General features: G+C 38.5%; 1 long non-coding RNA gene across 1 annotated transcript in view; it reads left to right on the top strand.

Annotated features, from left to right (window-relative positions):
* The window catches only part of LOC135362734 (uncharacterized), a 910,668-nt gene that overhangs the window by 213,423 nt on the left and 684,824 nt on the right, over positions 1-12,421 (top strand). Inside the window, exon 2 of the long non-coding RNA XR_010407811.1 lies at positions 11,155-11,252. This is a non-coding gene — a long non-coding RNA (uncharacterized LOC135362734). The remainder of the gene's footprint in view (positions 1-11,154; positions 11,253-12,421) is intronic.

Genomic DNA, 12,421 nt, shown 5'->3' with positions numbered 1-12,421 from the left:
ACCAACTCTCTGACTGTGTCATGAGGACTGACTGTTTTAATGCAGGTAAAATGCATAGGATAGGGCTTAGTACCTTTTAAATATTGGCTAATGTTTTTAGGAAACTGACATTTTACAAAATAATTATTATACAAATAGCTCTCCCTCCACCCCGAGTATTGTGTTCAGTTAGTAGGTTGTGCTCTCTTTAATCCTGGGAACCAGATGAACGTCTTTTCTCGGACATGAACTGTATTTTTTCTTTAAAGCCTGTTAAGTATTTTGAAGAGCCTGGGAAAGAAGTTCTGAAGCGTCATCAAAGGTACCCTAGAAGGATAGCAGCCCTTGGAGGAAGTCAGAAGTGGTGTTGAGTTTTCCACAGAGCAAGCACACTTTGATCCTGCTCATTTAGAGAACAAAACAGACTTCTGTGGCCATTAGCCCATTAGCACTCCCTGGGGAGAGAACTTGATCGGGAATGAGACACTATGTAGAAACACAGAGCACAGAGAACAAGGCATCTCCTGAGGTTCGGTGCTGATGTTTGTGCCGTCATTGATTTCTTCCCCTTGAACGATGGCTAGAGTCTGTGTTAATGCAGGATAGAGCTCTCCATGCAGTTGTTTATAGCCCCAACTCTCAGACTTTTCATTACAGAAGGCTCATTTTCTCTTTCTGGGCTACATTTAGCACTGAGATGATAAATAGCTCCACCGGCGTTGGAGGAGGTTCTAAGATTATCAATTGTGGTTGAAGTACATATCCTGTCCTTTCTGGAGCCCAAAGGAATAGATACAGAGGATTCCTTTGATTCATTTACTCCTTTTTAATAAACATGCAGAATACAATCCTGAGCTATCTTTGATGGATTACTTTGTAGAATACTATTCCCTGGCTACGGAATCCTGAACCAAATATATCCCTAATATATTTGGTGGCGGAGGATGTGCCTCAAGAGTCCTGATTTGGCTGCAGGGAACTACAAAGCTAGGGCCTATCTTCCAGGGTAAGAAAATGAGAACAGGGAAGATTACATGCAGTGTAGTGCTCAGTTCCATTCTGGCCACGGACTGGACTCCTGCTGGGGATAGTATGGTTGTTAGGTGGTATTGCCCTCGAGAGAATTGTGCCTACCCCAATTATGCCAACCTGACAGTATAAATATAGTTGGGTTTATACTGTTAGCAGCACTGAAATCCTTCCTAGCCAATAGATCTAAATGAGCATGATTTTTCTCCATTGTTTTCTGATTACATGGCTTTCCTTAAAGACAGATATGTTGCTTCCTCCCTCTCTATATACCTGAGGTGAGTGACTGACAGGTAGTGAATATTACATAAAGGTGTGTTACATGAATGAATGAATGAATGAATGAATGGGCTGTTTTGGTAATTCAGCCATCATTATTTTACATAAAAATGTTTCGGAATACTGAACTTAGAAGTTATGTTCTTGTAACTTATTTGTAAGTTCTAATGTAATGTATGTTCCCCAGGGGGAAAAATAAAAATGTTTTTTAAATGATAATTACTTATTTTTCCTATACTCACAAATGATCACATTTAACATTTGGGATGCTTCTGTACTTTTTTCTATACACCACACACACATACACACACATACACTTTAAATAATATAATTTTCTGAGCGGTCAGTGTGCCATGATTCATTCTAACCAATCCTCTATTGATGAATATTTAGGTTGTTTCTAATTTTTTAATGTATTTTGTATTTGAAAGTAAATATGACTTTAGTCAGATTTTTGCACATATCAAGGGTAGATTCACTAGCATAGAATCTCTGTGTACTTTTTGGCTCTAAAAAGAATATTTCTGTGTTTTGAGTATTTAAAAAAAATCAAATTCACTTATGCTGAATATCTTAATATCATCATTAAAGATTTAAAATTCGTTTGTCACAAACTCAAAATTTAGCATTTAAAGCATCCTAGGAGGAACATTTCTTTTATTATCTTTGATATGTATACCATATTTACCCACATGGTTATTACCATCACATAATTGCAGCTTTTAGGGTTTGGTACATATCAGAAGTCTGAGCTCTAACATCCCAAATGTCTTTTATGCTTCACTACATCTAGATGACATGTATACGGTCTTCCAGGCTTTGAATATTGCCATAAAACAGTAGCCATTTATAAATGGTCAGAGAACTCTGTTGCTTTTCAAAATTTGACAGAAGCAGACTAGTAGACTAATTGTCCATATATATGTGGGTGTATGGGTGTATGTGTATATAGTATGTATATATATGCATAGAAAATGGTGAGATAAATATAATAGGCTGAATCTTGGGATTCATTGTTCTGTGTGTTTGTGTGTGTGTGTATGTATGAAAGAGACAGAAAAGAAGGGAAAGATGGAAAAATGAGAGTATGAATGATGGGGGATTTAATTCCTTGTCTTTTGAGGCATTTTTGCCTCCTTGGTCCTACAACTCATGTCTTTTTTTCCCTCATTTTGTCCTCATTTCCACTCTTTAAAATTTACCTATAACTCTCTTCCTGTCTACCCCACTGTACTTGAGTTACTTTTATGGTATCCAGCCTCACCTCTGATCTCTGGTTTGTTTTTTGGGGTTTTTTTTGTTTGTTTGTTTGTTTGTTTGTTTACCTCAGACCATTTTTTTCCCAGTGCTTTCATCCACCTTAGTGGCCTCAGGTGACAGTAAAATGTGATAATTTGCCAGAAGGAGCTTTTCTTTTTTTCTTCTTCCTACCTTCTAATGTTGGGACTGCTTCTCTGTTTTTCTCTTTCGTACCTTCTCTACCTCCCAGTCTTATGGGTTTGTATCTCATTTCCTTTCCAGTGATTCCCCAAACCTGTGCAACAAACTGACTCAGCAAACTTTGATGACTGGAGACCACAAGGGGCTGATGAACAAGAGCATGCAAGTAGGGCAATGGGCAACTACAAAAGTAATGGGACTTAAGTGGTAAAAACCATCAGGCTCCACTACAAGATTCTCCAAATGATTCCACTGAACCTTGTCCCATGTATCAGTCCCTGCTCTTTCCCTTTGCTTGCTGCTCATTCTGATCTCATCCTCCCATTATCTCTGGGTCTTGACATCCTCATTGGTTGAGTTTTCCCTCACTTGGATGTAGTTGCTGTAGCCAACCTCTCTCCTCTCTCTTTGTCTCCTCTCCCTTCCCCTCCCCTCCACTTTCCCCTCTTCTCTCACCCTCTCTCATCTTTTGCAATACATCTCCCAGCAGTTCAAACTCCCTGAAGATTAAAATATAGGCAATATAATAAGGGAGCTTCACTGTACTGCATAGTAGGGGATGCCAATTCCTAGAGGGCTGAGTGTCTTGTCAAATCCAACCTGGTATTTTTAAAAATATTCTCCTCACACAGGAGAAGCTATAGGCATTCTATTAAAAGAAGAAAAAAAATGTCTGCACTTATTTTCTCAGTACCCAGGATCTTTCTAGGCTATCCCTGCTGCCATTTCAGATCTACTTTGCTATCACTGTATCTCCTTTACTCCCATTGTCTGAACTAATTTCTTGTCTTCTTGCCTGGATATTCTGGATAGATTCTTTTGTTCCTAATTACAGCTTGATTTTTTATTGTAGGGTCACCATTAAACAGTATCTTTAGATTTTCCTTAGCTCTGCATTCTACTCCCTGAGGTTGATCCCATGATAATGCTTAGGAACAGCTGTGGTTCCCAGAACCCAACCCAAATTAAATGCAGAGAGTTCACATAGGTTCCAATGACATGGTCTTTAGTGTATGGTCACTTTTTTTTTTTTTTTTTTTGAGCTATTGCCTCAAAATTAGTTAGCAATGGAGGAACATCATTAAGAATTTAAACTTTGGAATCAGACAAACCTAGGTTGGATGACAAGGTCCGCCACTGAAAAGCAGTGTGACTCTGAGAAAATTTATCTAACTACTCTGAATTTTACTTTTTCCATTGATAAAATGCACATGATAAGAGTACCAACCTCATAGGCTTATTATGGGCATTAAGGTGCTATAAGCAAAGAACTTAGTGCATTTCCTAGAACATAAAAAATGCTAATTATCATTATCATCTTTATGTCTATTGAAATTGATGAAATTGGGTTTGTAGCAGTAAGTGGAAATTCTAGGGCAGAGTAATCTATGAATACATTTTCCAGTAAATGTTAAAATCTAGGTAAATTTTATTTCCCCAGAACCACCTCTTTTATGATGGTTCTGAGTTTTTTTTTCCATATAAAATGATATAAACAATCAAAACACCAAAAACATGAGAAAATGTTTCACATCCTGAAAATGGAAGCCACCATACTTGTATAAATTCAGATTTTATATTGTACAGATTGGGGATATTGGGAGATGTATAAATATGGGCTTTATTACCACCACCTGGAATTGTGAAGCCTCACCTGTAAAAGACAGGTGATAGTCAAGAATCATAAAGTTTAGGAGAATCTAGGGAATGCTGTGCTAAAAGGAGGAACATATCCATAAAATAAAACATTAATGTTTACTTCAGGCACAGCGTTTTCATTCTGGTTCTCCTCCAAGGTAAAGTTCCCTAATTCTGCCAAATTTCACTTACATAAGTTTGTATGTTGCAGTTTGGCATTGCATTTCATGTGGGCAGGGCGGGGGATAGCTAATTCTTATGATCTTCCTTTACTTTCCTAATCTTTCCAAAAGAAAATTTCCCCTTGTGCTCATTGACCTAAAAATGAAGTGCTGGTAAGTAAATAGTAACTCTTAGGGAATGCTTCACACATACATGCTGTATTTTAATGGGATGCTTACTACATCCTGAATCTGAGTCACAGGCCATTCTCCATGGCTCTCAACCATCATGCTCCTGAATATGCTTACTCCAAACACCTGGGAAACAGAGGCAGCTAGGGCTATTTCAGGGGACAATTCCCCATGCTGCCACTTGGTCTTATTATATTAAACAGCTCTTCTACTTGGAATTATAGAATCCTGGAGTCATAAGGGGTTTTAGAGAGCACCAAGTTCAGCATTTCCTAAATTGTGTTCCAAGGTAATGCTATTATCCCAGGAGACAGCAATGTGAGAAAAAAAAAAAAAAATGGGAGGGGATTCTGTGGCCAAATAATTTATTTAAACATTAAAAAAAAATTATAGTTGGATCCCCGTAACCGTTACTATGTTAAGGAGACTATGAATCTCAAAAAAAAAAAAAAAAAAAGCCACGAAATGTGTAGCATTGCCCAAATTTCACTACCTGACTTGCTTTAGTATCCTCTGGTGCACAGTCGTCATGCTGATTAGTCTGGGAAATACCATTGTGATTTCACCACTTCGTTTTACAGATAAAGAACCAGTGCCACTGTCAATTCAAAAGCCTCTCATTTTACTTGAATAAAAGTCAGAGTCCAGTCTGAAAGTATTAAAAACTCACCAGAGTTGGCAGGAACGCGTGGACAGCTCGTCTTCCTGTTTGGTATCCTAACAGCTGGTACTGGCAGCCCTTTCTGGCTCCCAGTACATTTTCACCCTCTCCACCCAATGTTACATACAGCCCCACACAGCTTGTGCTGCCTCGGTGGGTACCTGATGCCAAAACCCCTTTTGTTTCCAAAGTGGAGAAGAGCAACCCAGGGCTCCCACTGTCTCGTCGTTCACTGATCTGAAACCTGATCATATTCACCACTATCCACTTGCTCATCTTATTCGATGTGAGCACTAATAGTGACAGACTGATGGCGGTAGAGGGTCATTTCATTTTTTAGACCTATTGCTTTAATTTTCACTTACAATGGATATAGCATTGTGCCTTTCCTTGTATTTTGCAACAGCAGTATTAAGATTTAGAAATTAGTTGTCTTTTTTAATTTTGTATTTAAATGCAAAGTGGATCTTTACTGTGTGTTTAAGAATCTGGATATGCAGGGCGCCTGGGAGGCTCAGTCCGTTGAGCGTCTGCCTTCCGCTCAGGTCATGATCCCAGGGTCCTGGGATCGAGCCCCGCATCGGGCTCCCTGCTCCGCGGGAAGCCTGCTTCTCCCTCTCCCACTCCCCCTGCTTCTCCCTCTCCCACTCCCCCTGCTTCTCCCTCTCCCACTCCCCCTGCTTCTCCCTCTCCCACTCCCCCTGCTTCTCCCTCTCCCACTCCCCCTGCTTGTGTTCCCTCTCTCGTGTTCTCTCTCTCCATCAAATAAATAAAATCTTAAAAGAATCTGGACATGCATACTGTGTGGTCAAGGACCAGTGACAGTTCAGATTAAGAAGAATTAATGCTTTCTTTATCTCAAATACAAGAAGTCTTGCACTATTATGGTTAGACGGAAAAGTATGTGTTAAAGTTCTTTCTGTTTATATAAGCTGAATTCCTCCAGGCCTGATGGACTTGGGAGTACAAATGACAAAGTTAAAGCATTGACAATATATCTCAGGCACCAGGACCCTCTCCTCCGTACTGCGGATGCAAGGGTCTGTCTTCTTCCAATGCAGGGCACCCCTCACAACTTCCACTGAAAGTCAGTCATGGCAGATCATGGTAGAAGGGGAGGGCAAAACTCTTCACAGTACACACACAAGCACACACCCACATACATCCATGTTAAACCAACCTCTCATGAGAGGAAAAACAAATCTTCTTGGTAACTGTGACTATTTGGAAACTATGTCAAAGCAAAGATAATTCTCTTTCCTTTCCGGCACCCTAATGCAATATTATATTCTCATTCTCTTATTTGTTCTTTGACTCTGTCTCTTTGCCTCTCTTTCCCTCCATCCCTCCTGTTCTCTGTCATTGTACCTCTCTGACTCTGTTTCTCTATGTTTATGTCTCCCTACCTCCCTCCTTCCTTTAGAATATTTGTCTATCTCCTTATCTCTGTTTCTTGTCCTCTGTCAGTCTCTGTGTCTTCTTTTTCTCAGTCTCTTTTTCTCTCTTCCTCTTCTCTCAGCAACCTAGAATTCCTGACATTAGTTGGGCAGGACTCATCAGAGTCCCAGCTATGGGCAAGCAGTTAATGCTAACAAGCAGTCATCATCGGGATTCCACACTGGGGCAAGACCATTTTCTTTGTCACAGATCAGTTGTTTTAATCCAGTTGTTTTAGGTAAAACCCATGATAACTCACTATAGTGGTGTCACAGAGTGATAAAGGGTGTGTCCACCCTGGCCTAAAAGACGGCTTCTATACTTGAATTCTTAGAAGTACTCTAACACTTCAGTTATCAATTCTACCTCACTGTTTGATAAGTGATTTCTCAAAATTTTGGTCCTTGGACTCTGGACTTTCCAAGATACTTTTTAGAGGGTCTGCTGAGTGAAAACTATTTTAAAAAGAAAACCAAGATATTATTTACTTTTTCACTATATTGACAATTGCACTGGTGGTAAAATTGTTGGAATTTGAACACAATTCAAGGTGGTAACACCAAACTGTTTTTAGTAGTCATTTTTTTTTTAACCATCATGTATTTAAAGAAAAAAAAGGGTAAAAGAGGGGCACCTGGGTGGCCCAGTCAGTTAAGCATCCAACTCTTGATTTTGGCTCAGGTCATGATCTCAGGGTCATGGGATGGAGCCCCAAGGCAGGGCCCCTGCTCAGCAGGGAGTCTGCTAGAGAGTCTTTCTCTCTCCCTCTCCCTCTGCCCCTAACCCCACTCCCTCTCTTTCTATTTCAAATAGATAAATAAATCTTAAAAAAAAAAAGCCTGTTCACCTAACAGTAACCTTGATGACGTAGTATAGATTATTATTTTTATAATACCCTCTGAATATCTTTTTAATATTCTGTGTGTTCACATGTGAAGTATGCATGTCCCTTTTGCTGCAAACTGAAGGATGTGTTGTCTCAAGCAAAAGACTTGTGTGATGGGTTGAATTGCAAGCTGAACCAACCACTTTTTCACTTACCATCATTTTAATGTGAACATTTGATTTATAGTCAAACTGGAGTTACTGAGACTTAGGTATTTGGTATATATTTCTCAAAATAATCAAAGCGATCTTGTCACTTTAAGGAAAATAGTCATTTTGTATTTCTATTTGTTGCTAATGAACAAATTAGAGCTTTCAAGTGAAAATTAAAATTTTGAAAATCTTTCGTATGCCACCCCACACTTGACAACTTCATGATACTTCTGATGAGACTGGTAGTGATATTAACAAATGTATTTTTTTTTTTTTTGGTGCTGTGTTATTAAACTCAATTTGAAGATGTGCATAACTGTCCCATTGGCTTGGGGCTCAGGCACACTATTTACCTTATAGTTCAGGGGCTCATTAGATATCTAAAATGTGACATGTAATTTGTCTTCAACTTCAGTTGTCCATCCATAAAGTAGATCTAATGTACTCCCTTTTCAGAAAGTTTATGATTATTAAATAGATGAATATATGTTAAGATGATGGCACAATGTAAGAACTCAATAAATATTATCACTCTTTTTATTAATGTAAATTGTGGTAACCACACCTGTTTCATAGGCCTTTTTGGATATTAAATAATACAATAAATGGAAAGTATCTCAAAGAATGTTAGGTTCTTCATTCTTTCTCTTTTCCCCTTTCTCTACCCTCCTCACCTTCAACCTAAAAATAAAACATACATTCTGTAACACAGTCAGGAAAACAGAAACTACACCTCTTTTTTTTTTTTTTAAGATTTATTTATTTATTTTATTTTTTTTTAAGATTTATGTATTTGTTAGAGAGTGAGAAAGAGAGCGCTTATGCACACGCAAGTAGAGGCAGGGGCCGGGGCAGAGGGAGACAGTCTTTAAGCAGACTCCTCACTGAGCACAGAGCCCCAAAGTGGTGCTTGATTCCAAAACCCATAAGATCATGACCTGACCCGAAACCAGGAGTCAGAAGCTTAATGGACTGAGCCACCCAGGCGCCCCAACACCTGTTTTTTTTTTTTTTTAAGGTTTTATTTATTTATTTGAGAGAAAGAGCATGAGCCGGGGGGAGGGGCAGAAAGAGAGGGAGAAGCAGACTCCCAGAGGAGCAGGGAGCCAGACAAGGGGCTCAATCCCAGGACTCTGGGATCATGACCTGAGCCAGACAGACAGTTAACTGACTGAGCCCCTAAGGCACCCCAACACCTGTTGTTTTTTAGCTAAGAAAAAAGTAATATAAAGAATAGTTTGGGTAGCTGCTGGAGAACAGGAACAGGCAAAGGGAGGCCCTGAGGTTATACAGAGATGTGGCCACAGGAAGCAGCTCCACCCTTAGGGCTTGGGAAATCAAAGAAAGAATCGGGCTATGAGGAGCCTGGGAGAGGGACCCTGCAATTCTAAGAGCCACACATGGAGGTGGTGCTTAGCAGCCAGTGTTGGGATCTGAGGAGCTCCAGTGGAGAGCTGTAGGCAGCTCCAACTCAGGAACTCTCAGGAGGAAAATCCAGCAGCCCAGGGCTGACATCTCTCAGATGACAGAATGAACTGGTTCCGGAAGGGCCCAAAAATCTATAGAGAGAAACTGATTTCTGCTAACACAGTAAAAGGATGATTCCTAAGACAATACTGACAGCCAATGAACATGAAGGAGTAAGTCCTTTTTCCCCTTTCTCCTGCCCCTCAATCTCTCTCCAGTGGCCCCTATTACAGAACCTAACAAGAAGTCAGCTGGCAAAAAAGAAACGGGGTGTGCAGAGACCGAGCCCCAAAATCTCAATGCAGAATACAGAAGCTGGTTTGAGGGCTAGAAGATAGTAGCTTAAAAACAGACAGAATTCTTTTTTTTTTTTTTTAAGATTTTATTTATTTGACACAGAGAGAGAGGAATCACAAGTAGGCAGAGTGGCAGGCAGAGGGAGAGGGAGAAGCAGGCTCCCTGCTCAGTAGAGCAGGGAGCCTGATGCGGGGCTCGATCCCAGGACCCTGGGATCATGACCTGAGCCAAAGGCAGACACTTAACTGACTGAGCCACCCAGGTGCCCCCAAAACAGACAGAATTCTTACCTGGACTCTATTGAGAGGGAAATTAGAGCGGCCCTCTTTGTTTAAAGTCTGTATCTGAAGTGAACCTATTAAGAGGACTTGAGATGTCGATATTATTTGGTAAACCCAGCGGACTCATTTTCATATCTAGTTTTCAGGAAGAGAGACTCACTTGTGCCATCCAGTACAATTGTAATGACTGTTTTTGCAGAACTTGAAATCCGGAAGCCGCCAGGAGAGTGAAGCAACAGAATGTGTTCTAAAGTGACTAATTTAAAATTGATCACTCTGACATGCCTCCTTAAGCTTGAGACGTTTCACACAATCAGGTTTTCAGTGTTTTCATTAGTGTGATTTGCATAACCAAGATTTTATTTAACTTTTTTTGTGGAGGATTCTATTGTAATGAAACCAACATAGCTATTAAAGGGATAGACTTGGGCTGATGAATAAATGTGATTTCATTGTATTCTGTGTGATTGCAGTGTAATTTTTTGCAATAAATTTGACTTCTAAGGTATGTGTGTGTGAGAGACAGAGAGAGAGAGAGAAAGCTAAAAATAACAACCATTAAAATTGCTAAATTTTTGCAAGAGGGCATACCTGGGAAATTTATGAATGAGTTTCAGTTTGCAAAATTGTCAAGGCTAGAATATGCATATATATATATATAATGATTATATATGAAATTATGTTTTTCATAATAATTAAAGTGATTAAAGGCAATGAGTAAATATGTTTCAAAATCATATGATGGTTTTATTTTATGTATTCATCTTTTAGAAGGACATCTGCAAGCATCCTAAGAAGAAAAAAGTCCTAATATTCAATTTTTTTCTTTCTCTGACGTACTTGCTACAACTTGTTGGCTCTCAGACTTTCTTTCTTCTACATGCTATATATTGATAGTTAGATCACTGGTTTTGAAACAGATGACTGAAAATACTCATTTTGATGTAGAAATTGTCTTATACCCTAATTGTTATTTTCTAGTATCTATTTAAAAATGCCCATTGACTTACAAAAAGAAATATAATGAAATTCATTTTCTGAAAATACAAGCAATAGTGTCATCAGGGATGGATACATCAGATGGGATTGTGGATCTGTAGCCTGGAAATACATATGTGAATTTTTTTTTTTTTTTTTGAGAATTAGAGCAAAAGCAGTCAGATGGAAAATAACATGAGGAATTTAAAATGAGTACTATTGGAAGGAGTTAAATTTTCTTCTATGTTCCTAAGAGTTTTTGTTTCATTTCATTTAGGGAATCTGTTCGGAGATGGTTTCAAGATGTAGAAGTCTTACATGTGAAGTATCCCAAATGAAGTTGGAACATCGATGTTGAAATTGCTTCATGTTCTGGTAAGAGGCAATGATTCTTAATATGTTGGCCTTTGGAGAATGTGATGAGGAATGTGCTTGTGTGTGTGTGTGTGTGTGTGTATGTATGATGTGTAAATAAAAAATTATGAAAAAAATGACAAACGTTTACAAAAACCCAATGCACAAGTTTGAGATTCAAAAACAACTTTTTTTTGTTATTATTTTGCATGTAATAATCATTCTCTGGCTCCTTGGAGGAGTAGGATACAATAAGGAACTCAAATTAGTTATTATTAATTTCTCACTATGTATACATACAATATTTACATTAGTCAGTATGTCAACACAACAGCCCCAGAAATAGATATTATTGCCCTCACAGTACAGATGTGGAAGATGGAAGTACAGAAAAAGTAAAACCTTATCCAAGATCATGTCGCTAGTAAATGGCACAAGAGTGACTTTCCTATACGCTCCACTTTCTCCTTCCATCTGCCCCTAGCTTTTGTGTTAGGTGAGGAGCCAAAGAAGTAATATAGGTTGAGGGAAAGACCCTCAAGTTTTAAAATGTAATTTAAAAAAGAGTTGTAATTGCCTTCCCTCAGATAGAAAACCGATGTGAAGGAATTTCCTTTCTATTATTACTACTCTTGAAAAGAGAAAGATTTCTGTAAATCATTCGAGTAGTTACTTCGATGATGGTATTACGAAGAAATTGAAAGTTACAGAAAAAGCTGACACAGGAAAATGTGTGTTATAATTTTCCCATTCACCTTTGCTGTAAAATGAAAATCTGTGGCAGGTTTCCCCTATACAAAAACCCTGCCGTGGCTGATTACATAGTTTAATGGAACTAGTACTAATTCTTTCTTTATTGCTAACGGGCATACAACTCGAATAACTTGAGTCTCATTTCCCTTTTTTTACTTATATCATGAGGTTGTAAATAAGACATAATAAATGGAAAGCACCTACAATTCTGCCTGGCACAGAATATGTATTCATTAAATAGAAGCCTTATCAAAGACCTAATGATGTAACAACTATTAAAACATAAGTCATTATTTTGTTTTAAGTCTATACATGAAGATTTGTATTGAAATAAATGTTTATATGAAAGATTCTCTCCATTCAATATTACATAAATTTAGGCTCAAGTGTATTTTATTTGTGTAGAAGACATTTATTTGGGGCAGTTGTAGATTGCG

The sequence above is a fragment of the Mirounga angustirostris genome, unplaced genomic scaffold (assembly GCF_029215605.1).
Source record: "Mirounga angustirostris isolate CCGP_5_RB_7025 unplaced genomic scaffold, mMirAng1.0.hap1 SCAF_15, whole genome shotgun sequence".
NCBI lineage: Eukaryota > Metazoa > Chordata > Mammalia > Carnivora > Phocidae > Mirounga > Mirounga angustirostris.
This window is presented reverse-complemented; position numbering and strand designations above follow the sequence as displayed.